The sequence below is a fragment of the Crocuta crocuta genome, unplaced genomic scaffold (assembly GCF_008692635.1).
Source record: "Crocuta crocuta isolate KB4526 unplaced genomic scaffold, BGI_CrCroc_1.0 scaffold170, whole genome shotgun sequence".
Lineage (NCBI taxonomy): Eukaryota > Metazoa > Chordata > Mammalia > Carnivora > Hyaenidae > Crocuta > Crocuta crocuta.
This window is the reverse complement of record NW_027527853.1, coordinates 3,891,872-3,915,857: the sequence shown is the minus strand read 5'-3', so window position 1 is coordinate 3,915,857 and position 23,986 is coordinate 3,891,872. Positions and strand designations below refer to the sequence as shown.

Here is a 23,986-nt window from a genome sequence, read left to right as displayed (position 1 = left end):
CTCTCCCTCTCTCTCTGTCCCTCCCCTGCTACCTCTCTCTCTCTCTACCTCTCTCTCTCTTTCAAAAATAAATAAACTTAAAAAACACATGTTCATCATAGAAAGCTGGGAAAACAAAGGAAGTTCTCAAAGAAAACACAATAATGCAACTACCAATGTTAACATGTTGGATTTGTTGCAGCCAGTTTGTCTCTTTATGGCAAGTCATTTTTATTTAAAGAATGACTACACATAGCTTTCCTAAGATGGCAAGCATCTCTAAAAAATTGACAAAAGCAGTAGTAAGAATCAAGGGAAGTTTAGACCTGATTGACAAAAGGGAAACGATCATGCATGTATGTGCATGTGTGCGTGTGTGCGTGCACGTGTGTGCGCACACACACACACGTGCAGGTCTTGCTTCTCAGAGGCCTCTTAAACTCATAATACAGGATTGGTCACTATGGCCATCCCTGAACTAAAATTTTAAACTTAGAGGATCAAAAAAGAACTCTACCCACTAAAACAATGCTCTCTAAATATCAAAAAGTCTAGCATTTCAAACAAGCATTTTTAAAAACACATTTTTAAAAACCCAAAACCTATGATGTGTTCCTTGGCACGAATCTGGGTCGGTTCCTGGTGGGGTTCCAGGATAGAATTTCAAAAGATACTGTAATTATTCTTCATGTCACTGATACCATTCTATCAGATTCAAAAAAATCAAAATCATAATGAAAAAGAAAAATAAAACTGAATCTCTCTGGCAACATACTCAGTGCTTAGAAAACATTAATTTTTACTAGCATCTTTTACAGCTGCCTCTTAAAATCATTTCTAATATTGTTTATGCAAGAGTAATGGGGGGAGTAATTTTTGACTAGTTTCAACTCTACCTTCAAGGTTGCCCTAATCTATTTAATGGAGTCCCAGACAAGGACATCAATTCAGTAGGAAAGAACTTTCCAATGAGATGAGCCACCCAACATCGGAAGGGGTGGTCTCTTGAAAGAGTGACACCCCCCCCCCAACTGCTGGAGATGTGCAAGGAGAGCTGTACAAATAATGTGGTTTCCAAGGTCCCTTACAACTTTAACATTCAGAGTCTTCATTTCTTACAGTGGAGTCCTGCTCTGTTGCCTCCATTCATGAATGAACAAGACTGTAAGATCCCTGCTGTAAGACCAGTGAAGTCTTCCCCAGAACTCTAAAGGGCCATAAATAGTGGCAAAGGGCAGGAGGTAGGAGCCACTCACAAGCCAAGAGAAAAAGGTAAGGTCAGAGGCACCTGGGTGACTTAATTGGTTGAGTGTCCGACTCGTGATTTCATCTCAAATGATGATCTCGTGGTTTGTGAGATCAAGCCCTGCTTGGGATTCATTCTCATTCTCTCATTTTCTCTCTCTCTCTCTCTTCCAAATAAACAAAGATTAAAAAACAAAACCAAACAGGCAAGGCCAGTGGAATAACCTCTACAATTGAACAGATAATTCAGAGGTGTCTGTGAGTGGTTCTGGGAGCAAAGTAACACTCTTGAGACTCAGAGTAGGGTCTACATGTCCTACCCAGAGACTGGACGGTAGCAGCTTTTCTGAACAAGGTGACACTTTTAAGACTTCATACAAATTCCTCAAGGTCCCCAGAACACAGGCATCTCTACCAGAGTCTCACAACCTTCAATATCACCAGTCAAATGTAGACAGAAGCTGTCTCCTTGAGAGTGTTCCAGAACGGATGGCTCAAGGAAGGTACCTTCTATTCTAGGACTCCCAAGACCCCCAAGTCTGGCCAACAGTGGCCCTCACCACTAACTAGGACAGTGGATTTTCTCTACACTCTGCTTTTATGGAAAAGCAAAGGATAACAAAATAAGTTGATATTTGGTCCAAAAAAGCAACATCCAGGAGATGCCCTAATTCAATTCAGATTCCAACAGGCTCTTGGTTTGGCTTGGTCCATGGAGCTAGGAACAAACAGTATATGGCCCAATTCAAGCCTAGAACTTAGAATTCTGGAGAGATTTCAAAAGTCTCATTGGCAAGATCACAAAAAGCCAAAAGATGTGCATGTCACTCCACATAAAGAACCTTTGTCCCTCTAGGAGAAGGCATGACACTCATGACTTTTAGAGAGGACAGGATTCTTCCTTCCTCCAAAGACAAAAGGGGGTAGTGCACAGGGAGGGAGAAGAGAACTAAATGCTCACCTTATATGGTGAGGAGTCAACAGATAATGCCCCAAAGCAGCAAAACATGCAAGTTATTGAAAAATGTAAAAGTAAATACTAGAAGAATCCATTAAGAATTTTAAGTGACTGCCACTGGGGAATGGGGGTAGAGGTGAGGAGGCAGGAAATTGTGGTCCTGTAGAACTATTTGATTCTTGAAACCAAATGCATGTGTAACTTTGATAAAAACTACAAATTTTAAAAGGAAGGAGGCAGAAGGGGCTAGGGTACCTTGGATGCATCTATTTCCCAACTTAACTTTTTATTTTAAAATAATACATTAGGGTTGAGGAGGGGAAAAATACTACTTGAGGTAAATAATATTTCCAGATTATGTTTAATAATTTTTTCCTGATTAAAGTCATACTGTTCACTGAAAAAAGGAAAAGTTAGAAAATAAATTGCCTCCAAAACAGGGAGAAGAAAGAAAGGAAAAATCCTTATCACCATCCAGAGATAACCACTGGATGACTTGGAGGTGGTTTCTTTTTATATATACGTGTATATATAGACACATAGATCAATAAAAACAGAATTTTCTTTCTTTGGATTCATCCAATGATCATAAGAGGAAAAGGAATCTTTTCAAAGGTATTAATTTGGGCCTTAGCATCTTACTTATCAATAAAGATTTCTTTCTGTAAGGATAGGCAGGTCAGGTTGTCATATTTTAACTACATGACACATTTACAAAGAAAAAACAAACTCTTTTTTGATAGTGGTTGGGATTTCCTCAGAATTCTTAAAACCTAAAACTGCAGCAATGGGATAGAGGCCTTCCTATTGCAAATAGGCTTCACATCAAATTGTGTTGTTTTCTCTTTGTGTCTTGTTTTTTCCTGTGCAAGTCTCTTTGCTTTTCGGTCTCCCTGCCCACCGGTCCCTAGTTCCCTCCCCACTCCATGCCAGGTCCCCTTTCTCACACCTGTACCTTCTTCCTGCAACCCTTACTTAACCTGAAGCACTCACTATGGAACTGAACTCCTCTTTGCATTTGCAGAATAAATTCGTCTTTAAGTTTAAAACAAGAATACAAAGCGTTCCAGGGGCGCNTAGATTTTTTTTTTTTTTTTTTTTTTGAACAAAGGCAGCTCTGAGCCCCAGGGCCTAGGACCTGACCAGGAAACCCTCAGAAAGAAAGAGAGCTCAGACCCCTGCCTGGAAAAGCCAGTGCAGACCTGTAAGACGCCTTGTGTGGGCAAGGGGGTGGTTTCTCAGGGAGGCCAGGGAGAAGGACTAATGTCAAAGCCAACGCACGCTGTACCTGGGGCGCCTGCTGGTGGAAGGGGCACGCACCCAGCCCCACTTCACCTGGGGGAGGGAGGGTGGGTAGTAGCTCCAGAAGGCAAGCCTAAAACTATCAGGGTATCCAGCTAAAGAACCACCTACTCCTCTCTCCATCCTTCTGAGAGGGACCTGCCTCTTTTTCTCATCTTCCAAAATGAGTCTTTTTTTTCCCCACAAGAGCTTCTTTCAAAATCAGGTCACCCACATCCTACACGTAGAAGAATTTTTTTATAACCCAGACACTGGCCATATCTTAAAAGAGAGTTTTGGGTTCTGTTTACTCTTTGAAATGTAAGCACTCTCTCCCCTGGCCCTAACAGATCTGTGCATTTCATATGGCTGCCCTTTATAGCTCCAAGTATCTGAGGAAAAAAATATTGACCAGGACAGACCCAGGCACAATCCTAGCTCTGTAACAAGAGGCCTCCTATGTAGAGAATGTGGATCTGTTCTGGTAATCCAGCCAGCAGTGACTCCACCTGCAGCCTTATCACCCAGCCCTCACTTCTCATTTTAGCTCTGTGCTCTTAATGCATTTCTTTCCGTTAGATGCTTTCCAGACACCAGCACGCACAGCGCTGTATCTCCTGCACGTCCCAGAGCCCAGGTCTAAAAAGGAATAGGATCTGTTTGACAGGCTTGTACTCCAGGAATGAATACTGGTTCTTCTTAATGACCGCTGCATTCTTCTCAGTAACTGTTCCCAAGCCATCTCCTTATGAAGACACATGAAAACTTACAGGGAAAAAAAAAATGACAGCACAAATAAAGCAGTTTTGCTTTCCCCAAGTATTTCCTTAAGAAAGTCAGGCACTAGCTTCAGTTGTGAGAAATAAACCAATAAATTCCGGTACAGTTAAGTTTTCTACAAATGATGTAGGCAACAGCGGAGGGGTGGGGGATGTTGTGGAGGGGTGAATAGAAGGGATGGACCAGTTCTCATCAAAGAGCAGCAAGATGAGACGTGTTTTTACACAGTGGCAAATGTTCCTTTTGGACTTGCTTCAAAACTGTGTGTGGGCTGATTCTCTGAAATAAACAAAATTCTCTTGTATAACAGAGGTTAGGGGTGACCAAGAGGGTGAGGATTCTGACGGAAAAGAAGTCACCCACAAATCCCCACCTCTGACTAAGTAAGATCAGTTCTTCCACCTGCACTGGGTCTGGAGTCGGCAAAGCCGGACAAGCGACATGGTGCTGTATCCAAGTGTCCGTGTAAACCTAGATGGGTGCAGACGTGCTCCAGTTTAAGTTCAAAGACAACCTGAACAGCTTTTGAGAGCACTGATAATGCCCTGTTCCACCAAGCAAAGAGCTGGAATGCCAATCCTGGCTTCAGTCAGCTCCCATACGCCACCACGGGAGGCATGATGTCCCAAATAACAGTTGGCCAAACACGTGTGAGGGAGGTGCAGCTGCCGGGCTTTCATGTTTACCAGGAAGAAAGAGTGTTGATTTTGCAGATTTGTGATCATGTTTTTGCAGCCAGTGTTATTCCCAACCCATTTTCAAATGCAATCTGAACAACACCCCTTTCCTCAGGAGTCTCCTTGAACTTAAGTGGCTCCACTGGCCATTGGCCCCGGAAGCCCTTTGCTCTCCCCTGGCCACACCTGCGTTTGGCCAAGTGGTGGGGTAGAGGGAACCAGGACCTCCACAATGGCAGCACCGGCAGGAGAGTATTCAATTCAGGGGCAGGCCACCCGGGCTTACGACCGTGGTCCCAAGCAGCTGCAGGATCTCTGTAGGCCATCTGGGACCATCTGGGAAGGACTCCTGTCGCTCCAACAGTCTTGGGGTCTGTGGTTGTACTATACTGATTTCATGCTCTTACTTTAAATTTAGTTACCAAATGCAAGAAGCCACAAAAATTAAAAAGGAAAAGAATGGACTGAGAAATTACTTTAGACCGAGAGCAGAATGGGCAAAGCACTCGGCAATCTTGCCGAGGGGACCTGGCATGCCACCACAGAAACGATCCAGGCTAGAAAGAGCCATTTACAAAATGCTGAGGGTTTGCCCAGGCCCTTTTGAAACTTGGGTTTTTGGGTTGTTTCCTAAAATTTTTCCCCACAATCCTGAACATTGACTATTATGTAGAAAAAAGAAAAAAGAAACATTTAAAGGGACAAAATATATCCTTGGGAGACACAGGAAGAATGCTGTTTGAAGTAAGAGCCTGTTCTTTCTTTCTCATCCACACACACTCAACTAGCCTTATGAGTAATCTGCTGCCATAGCTGATACCCAGCTAACTCTGTCGTAGCCAGAAGCTTCTGCCAACCACTGAGGCAGTGGAATAGTTATTTGACCAGCTCCCTTCCTGATGCTGGTCCATTTTTGGTTAAAACCACAAGCTTCAGTTAGGGCCCGGTCTTGCCTAGAGCTCCCTCCTTGGAAGTACTATTTGACAGTAATCCTCAAGGGCCTGTACTAAAAAGCACGTGCACGCGCGCACACACACACACACACACACACACACGCCTTTCCATGTAAAACACTGGAGATCAAGCCAGTTCTAAACCCTTATTGCCATGGTTTTGAGATCTGTACAGGCATCAAGCAGTGGCCAGCCTTGAAACATCATAGTGAACCTACCTATCCCGCCATTGATTAGAAATCTATATGCCCCGTGCCATGTGGACATAACTTCCATGATGCTTACAACAGAAATTCAAAGATAAAAATCAGCTCAGTAAAAGCTAGTCATATAAAGCAAAATAAAACAAGTTAAAAACCCATTTTCAGGGGCACCTGGGTGGCTCAGTCGGTTGAGTGTCCGACTTCGGCTCAGGTCATGATCTCATGGTTCGTGAGTTCAAGCTCCATGTCAGGCTCTGTGCTGACAGCTCAGGGCCTGCAGCCTGCTTCAGATTCTGTCTCTGGCTCTCTCTGTCCCTCTCCCACTTGTGCTCTGTCTCTCTGTCTCTAAAATAAATAAGCATTAAAAAAAATTTTTTTAAACCCATTTTCAGTCATAAGAAATTAAGAGAATGGATCAAGTGTTGGCTACAAAGGTCATCCAGACTTTGCACTAGGCCTTGGGGTAGATGTAGTTTGTGTAAGTGGAATATGACAGAAGGTAAAAGATCTCTTTAGAGGCCAAGAGAGAAACCCCGAGGCTTTCTTCTCCTCAGAGAACCAATGGCCAGGTCACCTGTTGGCCAAGAAAGCCAATGTTAAACAAACCAACCCCCGGCCTTAAGACAGCTTTGTCTTAGGTATGGAAATATAGACAAAATGGAAAACAGACATCCAAGCAAGGGCACCTGGGTGACTGGAATAAAAGTGCCCAATACATGTTGGCAGACTGAAAAGCAAGTCAAATTCTCTTTAATTGTCTCCCTAAGTCTAGGTCTCAGATCCCTAAAAAACTCTCCAGACCTGAGAAATCAAAGTCTTTGAGGGTGTAGCCAGGGAATCTATGTTTTAAACAAGCCACTCAGTATGAACCCAAAAGTGTGAGAACTGCTGCTGGCCTGTTCCAGCCTACCTTCTTCTGAAGTGGAGGTAATTAAGGGAAATGTTGGGTATCTAAATTAGGGAAGAGATTTAAGCAGAAACCACACATGTCACGGAGAGAGAGAAGGAAAGTGTTGAAGCAATTAGTGGGAAATCTCTTACGGTAAGAGAGAGAACATAAAGATGAGCCACCCAGCCCCATAAGAAGATTCTCTCTCTACTACAACCTTGAAAGATCATAAGAAAGGTGATTTCTTTACAGGAAGCCAAGAGGGCTTCAGTTTGGGTGGATCTGGGCCAGTCTAAAGAATGAGAGAGTTCACGAATGTGGATGGTTCACAAACTAAGTTTGGCCCAAAGCAACCTGCAAGAGACACCTTCTGCCCCTGAGTAGTGGGGACTTCCAAAAAGCCATCCTAAGTCCTAAGGGATCCAAAGAAACAGTGAAGCTGCTCCCACCCAATTCCAGATATCATAGACACTGACCTAGAGTCACCAATGCCCACTCAGCTTTATGTGGCTACAACATGGCCTGCACAGACCGCCACATGCACTATCCCCCAATGGTCAATGGGTTTCACATATCATTTAGGCCTGACGCAGTGGCAGGGCCAAGGGGCTCCAGATCTAAGTGGTTGTGTCAGTGGTTCTCAAAGTGTGGCCACCAGCCCAACAGCATTAGCATCATACAGGAAAAGGTTAGAAATACAAATCCTCTGGCCCCACTCTAGCACTATTGGATCAGAAAATCTGGAGGAGCCGCCCAACAATGTGTGGCTTAATGAGCCTTCCAGGTGATTCTCATACAGCCGAAGTTTGAGAAATGACACAATATTAATAATATGATCCATAATGGTAAATCAACAAAAGTGGCATCCATTCACATAGGCCTATAATACGTTTTTAAACATTATCTTATGGATACCCTCTTCTAGTCCTATAATTCATTTGAATCTCACAACAATGTTGCAGAGATAAAGCAGCATTATCATGCCATTTCATAGGTAAAGGGATTGAGGCTCAGAGAGATGAAGTGACTGACACGTTACCCCCATCTAGAGCTCACTCACTGACTAGCCACAGAAGAGTGATGGAGACCTAACTCTAAGTAATTAAAAGTTACCACTCCACACCAAGTTCTTTCCCCATGGCCCACAGGGAGATTGCAGGCAGCAGAAACTCTTTCTGGCATTCTTTCTATCTGGCCCATGTTACCTCAGGTAACTATTTCTAAGACTATCCTCTATTAATGCTGGATTTGAACTGAAAGAGCAATTTTAAAACCACTGTGAGACAGATTCACTTAGTCTCAATGCTGACCTGACACAGACAACAATCCTCAACGGGTAAGTGGGCCAAGCTCCAAAAGTTCATTTATAAGTTGGAGGACTGGAACTCAGATTGCATTTTCCCCATGGACACAACATGGAGATGGCGGTTGGCTCCCCAGGTCAAGCCACAAAACTCCATCTGCAAGAGGGAGAGGCAGAAGGGCACAGGTAGGTTTGGCAGTGGCCCAAATGGTTCAGATCCCAACTTTCTCATCATTAACCAATACGAGACAAAGCTCAAGTCACTCAGCCTTTCTGAGCCTCAGTTTCTTCACCTCGAAATCATAATACTCACCTTGCAAGGTTGTTCAAGAAATCAAATGACATTGTACATACAGTGCTTGCCAGACAGAAGACATTAAAAATTATAAACTATAACCATTTGTTGAACTCCTAAAGGAGCAGCCATACTATATTTTTACCCTGAAAACTATGAAGTTAAAAAAAAAAACAAAAACCAGCAAACGTGAAACTACAAAGGGATTGAGTATAGGAGGATTGACTGCCTCCTAAAAGACCAAGGGAAAGGAAGGAGGCTGGCTGGTCACCCACAACTCTCCCCTCTGGTTGCCTCCAGCTCTTAGCTTAACTGTGACTTCTTTGGGATCCTTCCTTGGCCTCCCAGACCAGTGTATGCTCCCAAGGCCCCAAGTACTTCTTCACAACCTTACAAGCATTATAATTTTATCCTTAATCACTTAATGTCTACCTTCCCCACAAAACCTCATAAGCTCCATGGAATCGAGGCCTAGGTCTGCTTATGCTCACAAATGTGTCTTGCCCTGCGCCTAGAACACAGTAGGTCCTCAAATACTTGGAGAATGAATCCTACTAGGGCAGCAGGGCAGGGGTACATAAAGGAAACAGGAGGTCATGTGCAGCTGGCTGTACGCATGCATCGGTGGTCTGAGACTCAGGGTTACCTGGAGAAGCATGCAACTCTTTTTCTCCCACCCCAATAAAATCAATCTGCCTCTGCCATATCACTCAGCCAGCAAAAGAGGATTATTAAAGCACAGGCATCCCCTTCCAATGGTTGCATGTCCCCCAGGGCCTCAGTCTGCCCATGGGGCAAGTCCCGCATGAAGATGGTGCAGTAATGCAGGCAGGTTTGAGATTTACTACAGTTCTCCCTACCTCAGTCTCCATTAAAAGGAGGGAAGGAAGACATCACACTCACCCTAGCCTGAACTCTGAAGCAAAGCGTGGAAAATGCTGTTAGCTGCAACGTAATGATTCTATATGTACCAGGGAACAGTCTGGGGTGATACACAAAACCTAACGAGGTGGGGGTATGGTTCCCATCCTAGAGGGGAAGAAACAGAATCAGAGAAGTTAGGAGCATATTCACAATCATATAGTTAATAAGCAGCAAAGTCAGAATTGGAACCCAAATTAGATCACAAAGTGTTTGCTCTTAGCTATATGCAGCTACCTATCCCCATGCTGATGCGGTGTAATTTTCTCCAGACCATGAAGGACATACAGGCCTTGGCGAGCCAATGTACTGGTATAAACAGACTGGAAAAAGCAGACAATGCTAGTCTGGGTTCTTCTACTACCATGTGGCCCAGAATAAGTCATTTTTCCTCCCCAAATCCCAGGGAAGCTTCCTCTCCAATAATGTAAAAGAGGGGACTAGATGACCATTACCAGAGGAGACCCAGTGCATTGGGCACATACAAACACCTGCCAGTCAAAACCCATCACATCTGCCAGGCCTTCACCAGGGACCCCATCATGAGGCTGCTCAGCCCTCCCTCACCTGAAATGGAGGTTAGCCAGAGCCAGAGACCCTGCGTTTTCTGGTAGGTAAGGAAGGACAGAGGTGGCCACTGACTTTTCTACTAGGCCCCCTGAAACTGGCTTGGAATGAAGCAAGGATAAGAACTAAGGGGAAAGACCCTGTTTACCGTATGTTTAAACACAAACCTCCCTTCTATAGCACGAAAAGGAAAAAATACCCTTTGCTGCCCACCAGCAGTCTATGTCGCACCCGCTCCCTCTGGGACGTGTTCAACATATGAGCCAAGGCCAACTGAAGGATCAGCCTTCAGAGGCCAAGGCCATCCATCCAAGCAATGATCTTTCCCTAGTGTCAGCCTCTGCACTGCTGTACAGAGTGATCTGGGATTCACAGTCTCTCTACCAAGCCTTACAAGGTCAAAAATGTTCAAGTTGTGTAATTCCTAGGATGAAAAGGCTGTGGAACAGCACAGACTTGATGGCCAATACAAACGACACTTCAGAAGCCAAAACACAATAGCCGAAAAGCAGAGTCAGCAACGGGCACAGTGGGAGCCGACGAGCCTTGTGCTGGCCAGCAGCCCCTGTAAAAGTCACCACCCCTGAGGTCCCTGCCAAGGGTGAACACCATCATCCCCAGCACCAAAATAGGAGTCACAAATAGCGGACATCCATTTTTGGGAAGGTTGCCGACCCCTGAGCCAACACACCCTTTGCAAAAGCCATACAGACTTTTACGCGTACAGCAAGGCATAGGGAAATGAGCAAAGCCATTTTGTAAAACGTTTATCAAAATAAAGCCTGAGTGGGGCATTTGGCTGGCTCAGTCAGAAGAGCATGCAACTCTTGATCCCGGGGTCATAAGTTTGAGCCCCACGTTGGCTGTAGAGATAACTAAAAAAATAAATACACTTTAAAATGAATAAATAAAGCCTGAGCTAGGAGTAGCAGCAGAAGACAGAGTGGGAGTAGAAAATATCCCCCTTCTTCACAAGCCTCAATGTACTAAATCTAGCAATGTATACAAAATACTTCGGTGGGAGGGGAGTCAGGAGAAACAAGGAAAATCAAATAAGAGAAGGGAAACAAGAGATCGGGGTTAAAAAGGAACCCCAGCACCAAGTTAGCCCACCTGATGCCGCCTCAGCCCTACCTACCCAGGCTGTTCGAGAGGGAGGCCTGCAATTCCCCTAAACAGCAATGACATAACAAACCTGACAAACCAATTGTGCTACATCAGCACCCAATCTCCTGCAAAAGAAGAAAAGCAAATGGACATATGTTGAGTGGACCCACCACCAAGATAGCAGACACAGAACTAAGACATTTTCTACCTTCTAAAATAAGTTCTAAATGCCTAAATATACTGAGACAAACCCTTGAAATGATGAAACATACATTTATAAAGTGACAATTTTAAGGTACTTAAAAACAAAGTGTTATGCTTGCATACTTGAGAGAGCACAAAGGACAGCTACCAGGAGTGCACATGCAATGCTGGGAGGCCTCAGAGACTTGCGGGAAGACGGAGAACAGATCTCATCTGTGAGATCTGAGCTGTGGTTCCACACCTTGGGGAAAAGGGTAGTGAGCAGCTCTAATGAGAGCAAGAGTTCCATCTTCCATAAAATGTGTTAAAATAGACATTTCTTCAAAGATATTTAGAGTGGTTTTTAGGGGTGCCTGGGTGGCTCAGTCAGTTAAGCGTCCAACTCTTGATTTTGGTTCAGGCCATGATCTCACGATTTGTGGGTTCGAGCCCCACAGTGGGCTCTGTACTGACAGTGTGGAACATGCCTGGGATTCTCAGTTTCTCTCTCTCTCTGCCCCTCCCCCATACACTCGCACTCTGTCAAATAAACATTTCTAAAAAATAAAAAATAAAGTGGTTTTTATATATTGACCTGAGTATGCTGAATACCATCTCCTTTACTGTTTATAAAGACACAAAGGATGGTGCTAGTCCTCTCTGTGCCCTAAATTCAACAGAATTGCCACAAATGGGCCCTGCACTAGATGCCAAGACAGAAGAGTGTTTATAAAACACCTATTGTGTGCCAGCCCTCACGGCTAAGGTCCAGCTTTTGCCTGACTCCTTGTCTTCCCTGTCCCCAAATGGGCATGACCAGGTGAGCATGGAGAAAAAGGACTGAAGGTCATACCATGCCTTCAGAAACAGCCGATACTTAACAGCAGGCAGAGGTGCACGGCAGACAGAGGGAGCTCAGGGCTCCATGTGACTGAGGAACAGGTCAGCCCTAATTTAGAGAGGACATTTTCATCTGAAGGGGCTGACAAATGTAGACTGATTAACCCTTTCAACATCCTTTCTCTGAAGAACGGCTTCTGTTCCAATCCTCCCACCCTCAGGACCTCCTGACTGAGGGCAGAACTTTCTCCCCTAATTTTATGTTGTTTCTGGCCATGAGAAGAGTGAATTTGGGATTCAGCTGGACCTCAGAGAGGTAAAAAAGTAAAAACTGGGGCTGTCCTGGAATAAGTATGAAGTCACTTCACCAACTTCAAGACAACAACTTTTCCAGGAAGTTCAGAGCCAGCTCCCAGTGCGGTTACAAGATAGAGAGGGACAAGAAGGGTGAGGAAGCTTTTACAAGGTCCCAAGATCCAACCCAGAAGGCCCTCCCTTCCTCCCTCCTTACCTGTTGCTGATGATTCCCCTTTCGTTTTTCTAGTCAATCAACACATAGCTGAGCCTTTAACATACCCGTGTTTCCCACTTTATCATCAGAGTAACGGAACTGTACACAGCACCCAACATTTTCTGATGTTGGAAGTCTTGTGAAACATGATCTCTCCAAGCAAAATCTGGCCCTTCAAATGTTATTTTACGTAGGTGGACCACGACTCCCATCAGTACCCCACACCCAGCCAACTTCATGTCAATATTTGGAGTCACTGAAGCAAAGTACTGATAATGAAGGCAGGGCCAGAGTTCTTTCTGTACAACCGCCTCCAGTACACACATCAGCCAATATACAAGGCTGCTGCTAACAATCAAATAGTAACAATGAATAACAGCAGCCATGATGTACTGAGCACCTGCTCATAGGTTCAGTATTAGGCCAGTGCTAATGTATGCTACTTGGTTCAATCCTTACAACAGCTGTGAAGTCAATTTTATCATCCCAGTTTAAGGAGAGAAAAAGCTGAGCTCAAACACCTTGCCTGCTGTCACATAGTGAGGAAGAAGCAAAGCCAAATCTGAACCCAGAACAATCCAACAATTCTTCTCTCCCCAGTGGAGAGGGAGGAGATAGGACTCAATGTCTACAGCTCATGCGGCAAGATCCTCCCCAGTTGTGGGTGCCCAGTTTTCTATGTGTGCACATGACTGGTGGAAATGAATGTTAAAGATGGGAAATCTAGTGCCAGAAATATCATGGGGCATGGTGGCAATAAATGCCTGTTTTTCATGATTTTTTAAGGGGTGGAGGGGAATCCAGATGTAAACATTTTATGTCCCCAGTAATGTCACTTACTTCCCAAACCATTATCTCAACCTTTTGCACTTGGACCTTTGGAAAATAACTCTTTGGTATGTAAACTTCAGTACAGAGAAGCCAGGTCTGACCTAATCAGTCTGGGTTGCAAAAAAGCAATCTGTATCGTTTTACTCATGTTACATCCAAGAATTGTCTAGAACTTTCAAATTTCAAAAGTTTGAAATACTCGGAGGGATCTGGATTATCAGTTTCTCTCATCCTCAGGTACCGCAGCTGAAAATGACAGGCTGCATGACCCCTGCCAGCCTGGCTTAAGCTCCTGACCTCACAAGCAGGCCTGCGGCCAAGCTCTGCAACCCTGGACTGGGGCACACGTGTGTGGTATTTAAAAAAAAAAAAAAGAAGAAGAAGAAGAAAGAAAGAAAAAGAAAAAAAATACTAACAAGAGGCAATATACTTCCATTTGGAAAACCAGAAAAAATAAAACCACATTTGCCAACATTCCTAACAGTATTATTTTGGGACATTTCCTTGCAGTTGTTCCCCCCTCCCATATACATTTAGCATGTGGTTGTGACCAGAGCTTATATACTATTCAGTTTCCTGTTCCTCCAACCACTGCTTATGCTTGGTTATCAAGAGTCACCTGTTCAGTGGACCCTTTCCTAGCCATCTACCTACCCAGGTGAAACAGACCTTTTTCTCCTCTGTGCTTCCACTACCCTCTGAGCACACCTGAATCATGCTCCTCTAAAATTAAAAAAGAACTTTTTTAATGTCTATTTATTTTTAGAGAGACAAAGCACTAGCAAGGGAGGGGCAGAGAGAGAGGGAGAGACACAGAATCCAGAGCAGGCTCCAGGATCTGAGCTGTCAGCACGGAGTCTGATGCGGGGCTCAAACCCACAAACCACAAGATCATGACCTGAGCTGAAGGTCACTTAACTCAACCACCCAGATGCCCCCCAAATTTTAGTTAGTAGCTGATACATCAGGCTCCCACATAAACCATAGCCTTCCAAAGCAGTCTGATTGTAAGCTTTGATTATTTTTCACAGAGTTGGCAGAAATGAACCAAAATGTTACCAGGGGCCAAGTTGGAGGGGTGTGCCATGACTGATTTATTTTAGCACTCCTTCTTTTTTTTAATATGGTTCCAAATTTTTACACAATATATAATTTCTTTCATGCATATTTCACTGACTGTAAAAATTTCTTAGAACTGCAATTGACCAACTTCAAAATCACACAAAGGAAGAAAGGGTTTCATCGCAGGAGACATGGGCATTAAATGTCCCCATTTAAAGTAGGAATGTGGGCAAACCTGATATCTACAAATAAATAAACCCTGATTACTACAAACCAATGACTACACAAAATTACACAACAAATGGCTTGAGGACAATGTGAACATGGGTACATGATGACCAAATCATGCCAAAAAGCAACCAATGTTCTCTTGTTATGATGACCAAATTGGTAGAACAGGTGAAATCATGATTTCAGCAAAGCATCTTAATCGCCCATGATTCACTTAAGTTAGGGCAACAGAGTCAAGCAGCTTATATTAGTATAGGACTATGGAGCCCACAAACCTCACTCCCTCCTGCTTTGGGCCATACTGTACTTGGTACACACCCATGCCCCTCTCACAGCACTTACTAAACTTGACTGAGCTATTAGTCTGTCTTCCTACTAGACCAGGGGTCAGCACATGACAGCCTACAGGCCAAATCAATCCAGCCATCAGTTTCTGTAACATTTTACCAGAATAATCATGCAATTTACTCACACATTGTCTATAGCTATTTTGGTGCTACAAGGGCAATTAAGTGTTTACAACAGACTGTATGGCCCACAAAGGCAAAAATATTTACTATCTGGCCCTTTGGAAATAAAGTCCTCCAGGGGCGCCTGGTGACTCAGTCAGTTGAGCGCCTGACTTTGGCTCAGATCATGATCTCGCGGCGCCGAAGTTAAGGCCCCGCATCAGGCTCTCTGCTGACAGCTTAGAGCCTGGAGCCTACTTCAGATTCTATGTCTCCCTCTCTCTCTCTCTACCCCTCCCCTACTCATGCTCTGTCTCTCTCTCAAAAATAAATAAATATTTTTAAAAATTAAAAAAAAAAAACAAGAAAGAAAGAAAGTCCTCCAGCCTCTGTACCAAATGATGATCTCCTCTCAGGCAAGAAGGTGGTCTTACTCTGTGGACCCTCAGCACTAATACAGTGTCTGGCACATAACAGGCACACATTAAACATCTGGTGAGTAAATATGTATACCAGCATCTTTAATGGCTTGATGAAAAGCTAGAGAAAAGTTACTCACAGCATGAGGCAGTATTCAATTCTCAGCCACACCCTGTCCAATGTCTTCTTGACAATGACTTGACTAAAGATGGACACAAGAGGCAGGCTCATCAAACCCCCAGATGATAAAAAGCTGAGAAGAAGAGCTAATGCTACAGATGACCAAATCTAGATTCAAATGATCCCAACAGCCTAGCATCCTGGGCCAAACACAAAGCCAGTTGTGCAAGTGCAGGCTGGGGGCAGTTCCAGACTTCCTCCTGTCCGAGATACCTGCCCTGGCAACCATTCACGCGAAACAGAGCTGGGTGCTGTTGCTGACCGCAAGGTCCATCAGAGCCCACAGAGCCAAGAGTAATGCAATCTTAAATGGCATCAAAAGTAGGACAGTGTCCAACTCACAAGAAAATGATAACACTCCCACTGTACCCCACGGCACTCAAAGTCACAAGTAGAGGGTTCCACTCAGGATACCACATTTTTTTAAATGGGTTGCAATCACATAATTTAAAAGGCACCCAACAGTTTATAGTGAAAAGTCCCCATTCTACTGGGTCCTGCAGTCACCCAGTCTCCTCCTCAGAGGCAGACAAGGTTGCCTGTTTTTATATTCCCTTCCACAGGTCCTGTACACATATACAAGCAAATAAACATATCTAGTTCTCCCCTTTTATCGCACAAATGGTAGCATGCTATATATGCAGTCTGCTTTCTTGACTTAAAAACTCCACCCTTCAGAGTTCCGTGACAGTACTTGAAGTTCCTCCTTCTTTCTGGGGTCGCACAGGATCCAACTGCATGGAGATTCTAGACTGACGAACATTTCGGTTATCCCAGGCCTTTGCTACTACAGTGTGTAAGAAATAAACATACACCATCATTTCTCACCTCTGCAGGTATATCTGTAAGACAGATTCTGAGCACTGGAATTACAAGTATAAAGAGCAGGTGCATCTATAATGTGTCAAATGGGGCACTGCCTTTTAAAGAGAGTCATGGACAAAATGGAGGTTCCCAAAAGAGGAGGCAGGAAATTATGTCCCAGAAGGAAAAGGAGAGGCTTAATGTGGAGAAAAGGGGGCCGGGAGAAAGACAAACAGCATCAACTTCAAAGATCGACGGCTACCCACTTCAGTCCTCCAACATGCCAGGCACAGCCTCAGAGACTCAGAGACATCATCCCACTTGACGGTTACCCCAACCCTGAAGAATGGGCATTTTTATCCTCATAATGAAGACAAAGAAACTGAGGCCCGAGTCATCTTTTCAAAAGCCACAGAGCTGATAGTGGGCAGAGCCAGGACTCAAACCAAAGCCAATAACCACTGTCTGTGCTCCTGACCCCACAGCCCCAGGCTCCTCAGGCCCGGGGTGTGCAGGAGAGCACCTGGGAGGCTTCTGCACAGGCCCTGCCTTCAGATCCTGCTCTAACTCCTCAGGGTACAGCAGGCAGGGGGTTGAAAAGCCCGGCTCTGGGGCTCAGTCAGTTAAGCCTCCAACTTGGGCTCAGGTCATGATCTTGCAGTTTGTGGGTTTAAGCCCCCATCTGGCTCTGTGTGACAGCTTGGAGCCTGGAGCCTGCATCAGATTCAGTGTCTCCCTCTCTCTCTCTGCCCCTCCCCTGCTCACACTCTGTCTCTCAAAAATAAACAAACATAAAATTAAAAAAAAAAGCCTAGCTCTCAGGTGAATCCAAGGTGCAGTTCAATCTAGTGATTCTCCAACTAGGCAGGCATCAGAATCACCAGGAGCCTGTGAAAAAAACCATTCGCAGGCTCCACCCCCTGAGTTTCTGAGCCAGCAAGTCTGGGGTGGTGCTGAGGAATTTACATTTCTAGCAGGTTCTCAAGTGATGCTGATGCTGATGGCCCAGGACCCGTGCTTTGGGAACTACTGTTCCTAATAATCAACAATTCATACTCTTCAAAATACATCAACCCAATGAACTTTCACTGCTTTAGAAAGTCCAATGGAAGAATGACTTCTGTAAAATTAAGTGATCTCAAGTGTTTTAGCCAAATTCATATACGTTACAAATAGTACAAAACCTTTGCTTTTTTTCTTCTTCTTAAAGTAATTGTCTTTTGTTTCTGACATCTAGTTCAATGCCCCCTCCACTATACTAACACGGGACTCTACGTTCCAGGAGGCAAGAACCTTGTCTACCTTGCTTACTATCTTATTTCTCCTGATTCTAAAACCAAGCCAATGTTCAACGTGTATGCCTGAATGAATGAATCATGTCGTGTAAATAGAGTGAGAAATGTGTCCTAAAGAAGAAATTTATCAGACAAGTTGATGAGAGCTCATATAAAACAATTCTAATAAGCAACAGCATTAAAGAAAAAATAAATGGAACTGCCTCAGTGAACAGTGAGCTCCCTGTCCTTGGAAACACACCAGTGAAAGCTAAACAGCCGAGTGACAACAGTGTCACAAAACAACTATATACTCCAGGGTGACCTTCTGAACCTCTAACAGCTTTTGCAAAGCTAAATTTTAATTCCTGTGTATTCCAGTAGAGAGGAGGTGCTCTAAATCCTTCTTGATTATTGGTCAACTAGCCTGCCTTCACTATGTATTTACACTAATTACTGCATGCTTGTGCCTCAGTTTCCCCCAACACAAAATGAAGAGGTTTGTCAAAATCACTCTCTGGAGATTATCTAATGACTGGCAAACAATAAACAACTAACAGACGTACCAAAGTACTTAACATGCATACCACGTCTACCTTTTCTCTCTGCTGCTATTCCGTAGTGCAACTAATCCTGCATCTAATGATAGGTCCGTGAAACTTAAACTTAAGGAAGAACAAAGCCATATTCAAAATTATACTGTCCACCCTTTGAATACCATACCTTCACCAGTTTAATCACCAGCTTATCATTGTTCTTTAAAAAAAAAAACATCGTTCCAAAAGAAGTTACAAAGAGGGAGACAAACTATAAGAGACTCTTAAATACAGAGAACTGAAGGTTGATGGAGTGGGGAAAATGGGAGATGGGCATTGAGGAGGGCACTTGTTGGGATGAGCACTGGGTGTTGTATGTAAGGGATGAATCAGGGGAATCTATTCCTGAAGCCAAGACTATACTATATACACCATATGTTAGCTAATGTGACAATAATTTTAAAAAATAACAGTAAATAAAAATAAAAATTCATCCCTCCAGCAGCCACATATTGGACACACACTGTGGGCAGAGACTTGTGCAAGGCCCTGAGGGAAGGCAGATGGGTCACGCTGGCCCCGCCTGCTTGGGCGCATACCTATATCTGCCACTTTGATCGTTCAAAGCCAGCTTTGCATTTCTCCCACCTGGGTAATGTTGAAAGGTTCATCAGAATTTACTAGTATAGAAATTTGTTTACAGACTGATTTTGACATGGAAAACCACAACACAGAATAATAGAACAGAATTGAACCAAGATCCAGAGAAAAGTTCTTAATTTTTAAGGTCTGGGATACCAGATGCCAAGGTTTCATCTTTATGATAGGCCAGCCTACAGTGCTATGCCTGGTGCAACTGTTTCATTCACACCCGAATACAATAAGGGGGTCAGACTGAGAGCGGTCTTGGGCAATGGCTTCTCAGTCACCAGCACTGTGGCATCTTAGGGGCTATTAGATTTGGAGGTTTGGGGGGATAGCAAGCCAGGGAAGATTTCCACGCAGCAATATATAGACCTTATTTACTTTGAACATTAAAAACTGTGTTTTCAGACACAATATCAAAAAATGGGAACATATGCAGCAGCTATTAAAATATGGCGAGCCTTGGGGCACCTGAGTGGCTCAGTCAGTTAAGCGTCTGACTTCGGCTCAGGTCATGATCTCACAGCTCGTGAGTTCGAGCTCCAGCATCGAGCTCACTACTTTCAGCGCAGAACCTGCTTCGGATCTTCTGTCCCCCTCTCTCTGCCCCTTACCCGCTTGTGCATTCAAAAACAAAAATTATGGTGAGCCTCCCTTAATAACCTCTCAAAGATGATGGAAAGGGAACCAAAGCGGAGACACTGTTTGTTGAACAGAAGAAGAAACCTTTGGCTCCCTGTTAGACAACGCAGATGACCTCCTCAGGATGCAGGTCGAAGGAGAAGGACCCAGAACAGGGAAGCCAGTCAAACATCTAGACGCAAGATGAAAAGCTAAGACAGGTGTTTATTGTAAGGATTCATAAACAGATTCTGACAGTCACATTCGGATGCATGTTAACAAGGCTTTTCTTCCTTAAGGAATATCAAAACCAGCCTGCAGATCAGGTCCAGCCGGGACACCTAAACTATGAGCAGTTTGCTGAAGGCGTCCTGCAGGGATAAAACATTAAGAAAGCTAACTCTTTATCTTTCCAGTTCCTGTGGACATAGATGTGGCTGAGGAGATTAGGGCTGACAGGATTAGAGGTTGCAATCATGTGGCCCAGGTGTCCCCAAACTCTAAGATGTGTAGGAATCACCCGGAGTGCCTGTTACATATAAAATCCTCCGCTCCACTCCCAAGCGTCTGGCCATACAAATGGGCGTGAGGCGCCACCCCACAAAGACTCTACATTTCCACAACATGCTTGCCATTCTAAAGGAGCTGCTCCCTATACTGCTAGTTGAGAAACAATGACCTGATCCAAATAGCCTTTCTTCCATAAGTGGGAGGAGGGAAAAAAAGGCCCAGATTAGTGAAGCGTTTTGCCCAAGTCCAGCCTCCACAAGGAAGAAATCTGTTAAGTGCGAATAGGTGTCTCACAGAATAATCCAAACTGTTGAAGGTCACGGCCCACCCCAAGGGCAGCAGACAGCAAGCCAGCTTCTTCATCAGGGCCTCTCACCAATGAAAACCCGCAAAGGGGCCCCCTCGGAGGAAGACTGATAAGCAAACATCACAACTGACTTAAGCAGGGCCCTGTGTTTCCACAGACTGTCCAATCACACTGTCACCTTCACTGTCATTTCCTATTCACCTCTGACTATGAGCACCTGCAGGGCTGGGACAGAGTCCCATCCATCTCTGCCTCACCACTGTCACACAGCAGGCTTTCAGAAATGGTTTTTATTGTCAGATGAAAGCTATAACCACCCTCTGCCTAGAATCCCTTCCAAGAGGCTGGTCCACCTGGCATACTTCCCTCCCAGTCTTCTAGCCCCAGCTCAAGTGTCACCTCCTCTGAGAAATAAGTGTCCCTCCCTTCACCTGACCCAACCAGGTGTTCCCTCCTACTTCTCCCTGAGGACCCTGTACGTACCTGTTAACACTTATCACACAGTTCTGTAATGATCCGGTTTATCCAGAAGCCCCCTTCCCAAGGGCAATGATTTTGGTCTTTGAAACCACAGTACTGAGCTTGGCTTGCTATGCAGAAAGTGCTCAATATGAATGGGCAGGGTAGGAAAGCTAGGAGCAGGAAACTAATCTTAAATATCTTACTACAGACTCAAAACCCTACAAAGTTGCAGATATGCTTCAATGGGGGGAAAATTCCTTATTAGTCCCTCTGTTCATATTTGAAAAGTCAGGTCACCACCATAATCATACAGGTAGGTTGGCTGCTCTCGAAAAGGGTCTCACCTGTCTCTCTCTCCTCCCCCAACCCCCTCTCTCACATACACACACCTGTGATCCATCCTCAACATACACTGCCAGCTTATCCAGAGCTTCCTGAGCCCCCAGGACCCTCCCACAGTAGCCATGGTCCGTACCTTCCATCCTGAGCACGCGGCACTTATCTCTGCCCACTGTGTACTAATGTTATCTCCCCCTGGGCATCTGTAGGTAATACTCCCCAAGGCACAGGCCAGGCAATGTGCCAAGGAACGGACCCCAAACATCCAGAGCTGGACGGTTTCAGGCAAAGCTGATTTTTCCTGCTGATGAGGCTGAAGCCGGACATCCAGTAGTGGTGGAGGGGCTGCCCTCCACCAGTTCTGACATGGCCCCAGTAGGCAACGGACAGCTCACACCCAGGTAGAGCTGCACTCAGTTTACAACTCTGGGGTGTCGACTCTGTGGCTCATACCCAGACACTCCCTCACCTTTGCAAAGCCCTGCACAGTTGGCAAGGCTTGCTCCACTCTTTACGCCTCTGTTCCCTCTGCCCACTGAGCTGCCAGCCGGGACCACACGCTACACGTGCAGACACTGGTCTGAAAGGCGAAGGGACTTGCCAGAGATCACACAGTCAAAAGCAGAACTGGGGGAAAAGCAAGGTGTTCACTGTTCACCTAACACTCCTTATTGCTGCCACACTGCCCACATTTATCAGCTATCTCCCAAACCCACGGGGGTTTTCCTACCCTTTCCACCAGCACCTTTCATTTTCAAATCCAACAAACCTTTTAGGTTTTTTAAAGGGTTTTCCTAGTCACATTTTAGCTGCTATATAACAAACCAGATTTCCTGCTTCTTTTTTGTGTTTATTATGCTCAGGATATTTTTCCTGGTGCCCTGAGAATTATTCCCATAGGAAACGTTCAGCTCCTTTGGAACTCTGGACACTAAAACCCCGTTCCCTGAGAACCTTCCTTCAGGGGCATAAACAAGGCTGGCAGCCACTGATAAGCCCCAGTGTGGAATAGGGAAGCGGCACCGAATTTGAGCCGGCAGGCTTGGCTTCGCCGCCCACAAGCTGTGCAACCCACCACCTTCAGCTTCACCTTCCTGAGACATAGTTTCCCCATCTTTTAAAATATGAAGAATAAAACCTAACTTAGTAAGTTGTTGCCAGGATATAAGATCGTGCATGCACTATACCCAGCACAGGGGGTAACGTGGTAGCCACCTCATTTCCCCCCAAATTGGAGCTGATAGCATTATCTCAACTGCTTTCAGGTACAACCAAAGTTGCCTATTTTTTCTCATGCCTTGAGAATTCTGCCTATAGGAAAAACAGAGGCAAGCCTCCAGCCGTGAATAACTGGAACCATGAAGGAGAAATCAGAAATGAAGGTGCCTGCTCTGACACCTCAGAAAGGTTAAAAACAAAAGTATGATTACTCTCCTTGGGCTAAAAAGGCCTCACAAACACCCCAGTTCCCCAACTCCCACCCCCTACACACCATCTACACGCCTGTTATCTACAAGTCATTGAAGCTCAGGGAGTCTCACTTCCTCATCTGCACGACAGAGATAACCTTACCAACAGCCCGGCTGCTCAGGATGACAGGAGGCAGTATTGCTCGGACCGCCTGCACACTGGGCTCTGGCAGTTGCCTTCCCAACCCCTAGTCCCTGCTCCTTCCTTCCTAACAGAGCCTCCATTTTGTTTGGGTACGTGCCTCTCCTCCAGATCCCTCCGGAAGTGTGGCCGCCTTCCAGTCAACAGTGATTGACTCAGGGATGGACATGCAATCAAGCTCTAGCCGAGGCAGCATTCTGGAAGAGTGCTGGGGGGCGGGGGAGGCTCAGGAAGCTTCCTGGCTGCTGAGAGAGCCAGCAGTCCATCTAGGTCTCTCTTCTTCCCCTGGCTGTAGTCGTCTCACTAAAATGTTTGGAAATGCTGCAGCCTCTTATTCTCTGCGGGGGAAGTCAACCACCAAAGATGGCAAAGATGGGAAGAACCAGGGGCCTTGCTGATGTCACTGATCTACAGAAGCAATCAACCCCAAAACCCACCCAACCTCTAGATTCAGAATCATCCCACTGCTGGGATGCCTGGGTGGCTCAGTCGGTTAGGCAGCCAACTTTGGCTCAGGTCATGATCTCGCGGTTTATGAGTTTGAGCCCTGTGTCAGGCTCTGTGCTGACAGCTCAGAGTCTGGAGCCTGCTTCAGATTCTGTGTCTCCCTCTCTCCCTGCCCCTCCCCTGCTCACGCTTTGTCTCACTGTCTCTCAAAAATAAATAAACGTTTAAAAAAATTTTTTTGGGGGGCGCCTGGGTGGCTTAGTTAAGCGTCCGACTTTCGCTTAAAAAAATTTTTTTATTTATTTCTAGGAGAGAGAGAGAGACAGCATGAGCAGGGGAGGGTCAGAGAGAGAGGGAGTCATAGACTCTGAAACAGGCTCCAGGCTCTGAGCTGGCAGTCAGCACAGAGCCCGACGCGGGGCTCCAACCCACGAACCGCGAGATCATGACCTAAGCGAAAGTCGGACGCTTAACCAACTAAGCCACCCAGGCACCCCTAAAAAAAATTTTTAAAAGAAGATTGCTTTGTTATTAAAAAAAAATTTTTTTTTAAATCATCCCACTG

At 45.0% G+C, this 23,986-nt stretch overlaps 1 protein-coding gene across 7 annotated transcripts in view; it reads right to left on the bottom strand.

The window, feature by feature from the left end:
• The window catches only part of SORBS1 (sorbin and SH3 domain containing 1), a 202,868-nt gene extending 179,900 nt beyond the window's left edge, over nt 1-22,968 (bottom strand). For 2 of the 7 annotated variants that reach the window (XM_077779544.1, XM_077779562.1), the window contains exon 1: nt 22,936-22,952. The gene's annotated coding sequence lies outside the window, so the exon portion shown is untranslated. Of the gene's footprint in view, nt 1-22,935 lie in introns of all 7 variants that reach the window. The other 5 variants (XM_077779570.1, XM_077779588.1, XM_077779528.1 and 2 more) reach the window with 4 other exon arrangements.
• Nucleotides 22,969-23,986: the final 1,018 nt, after the last annotated feature.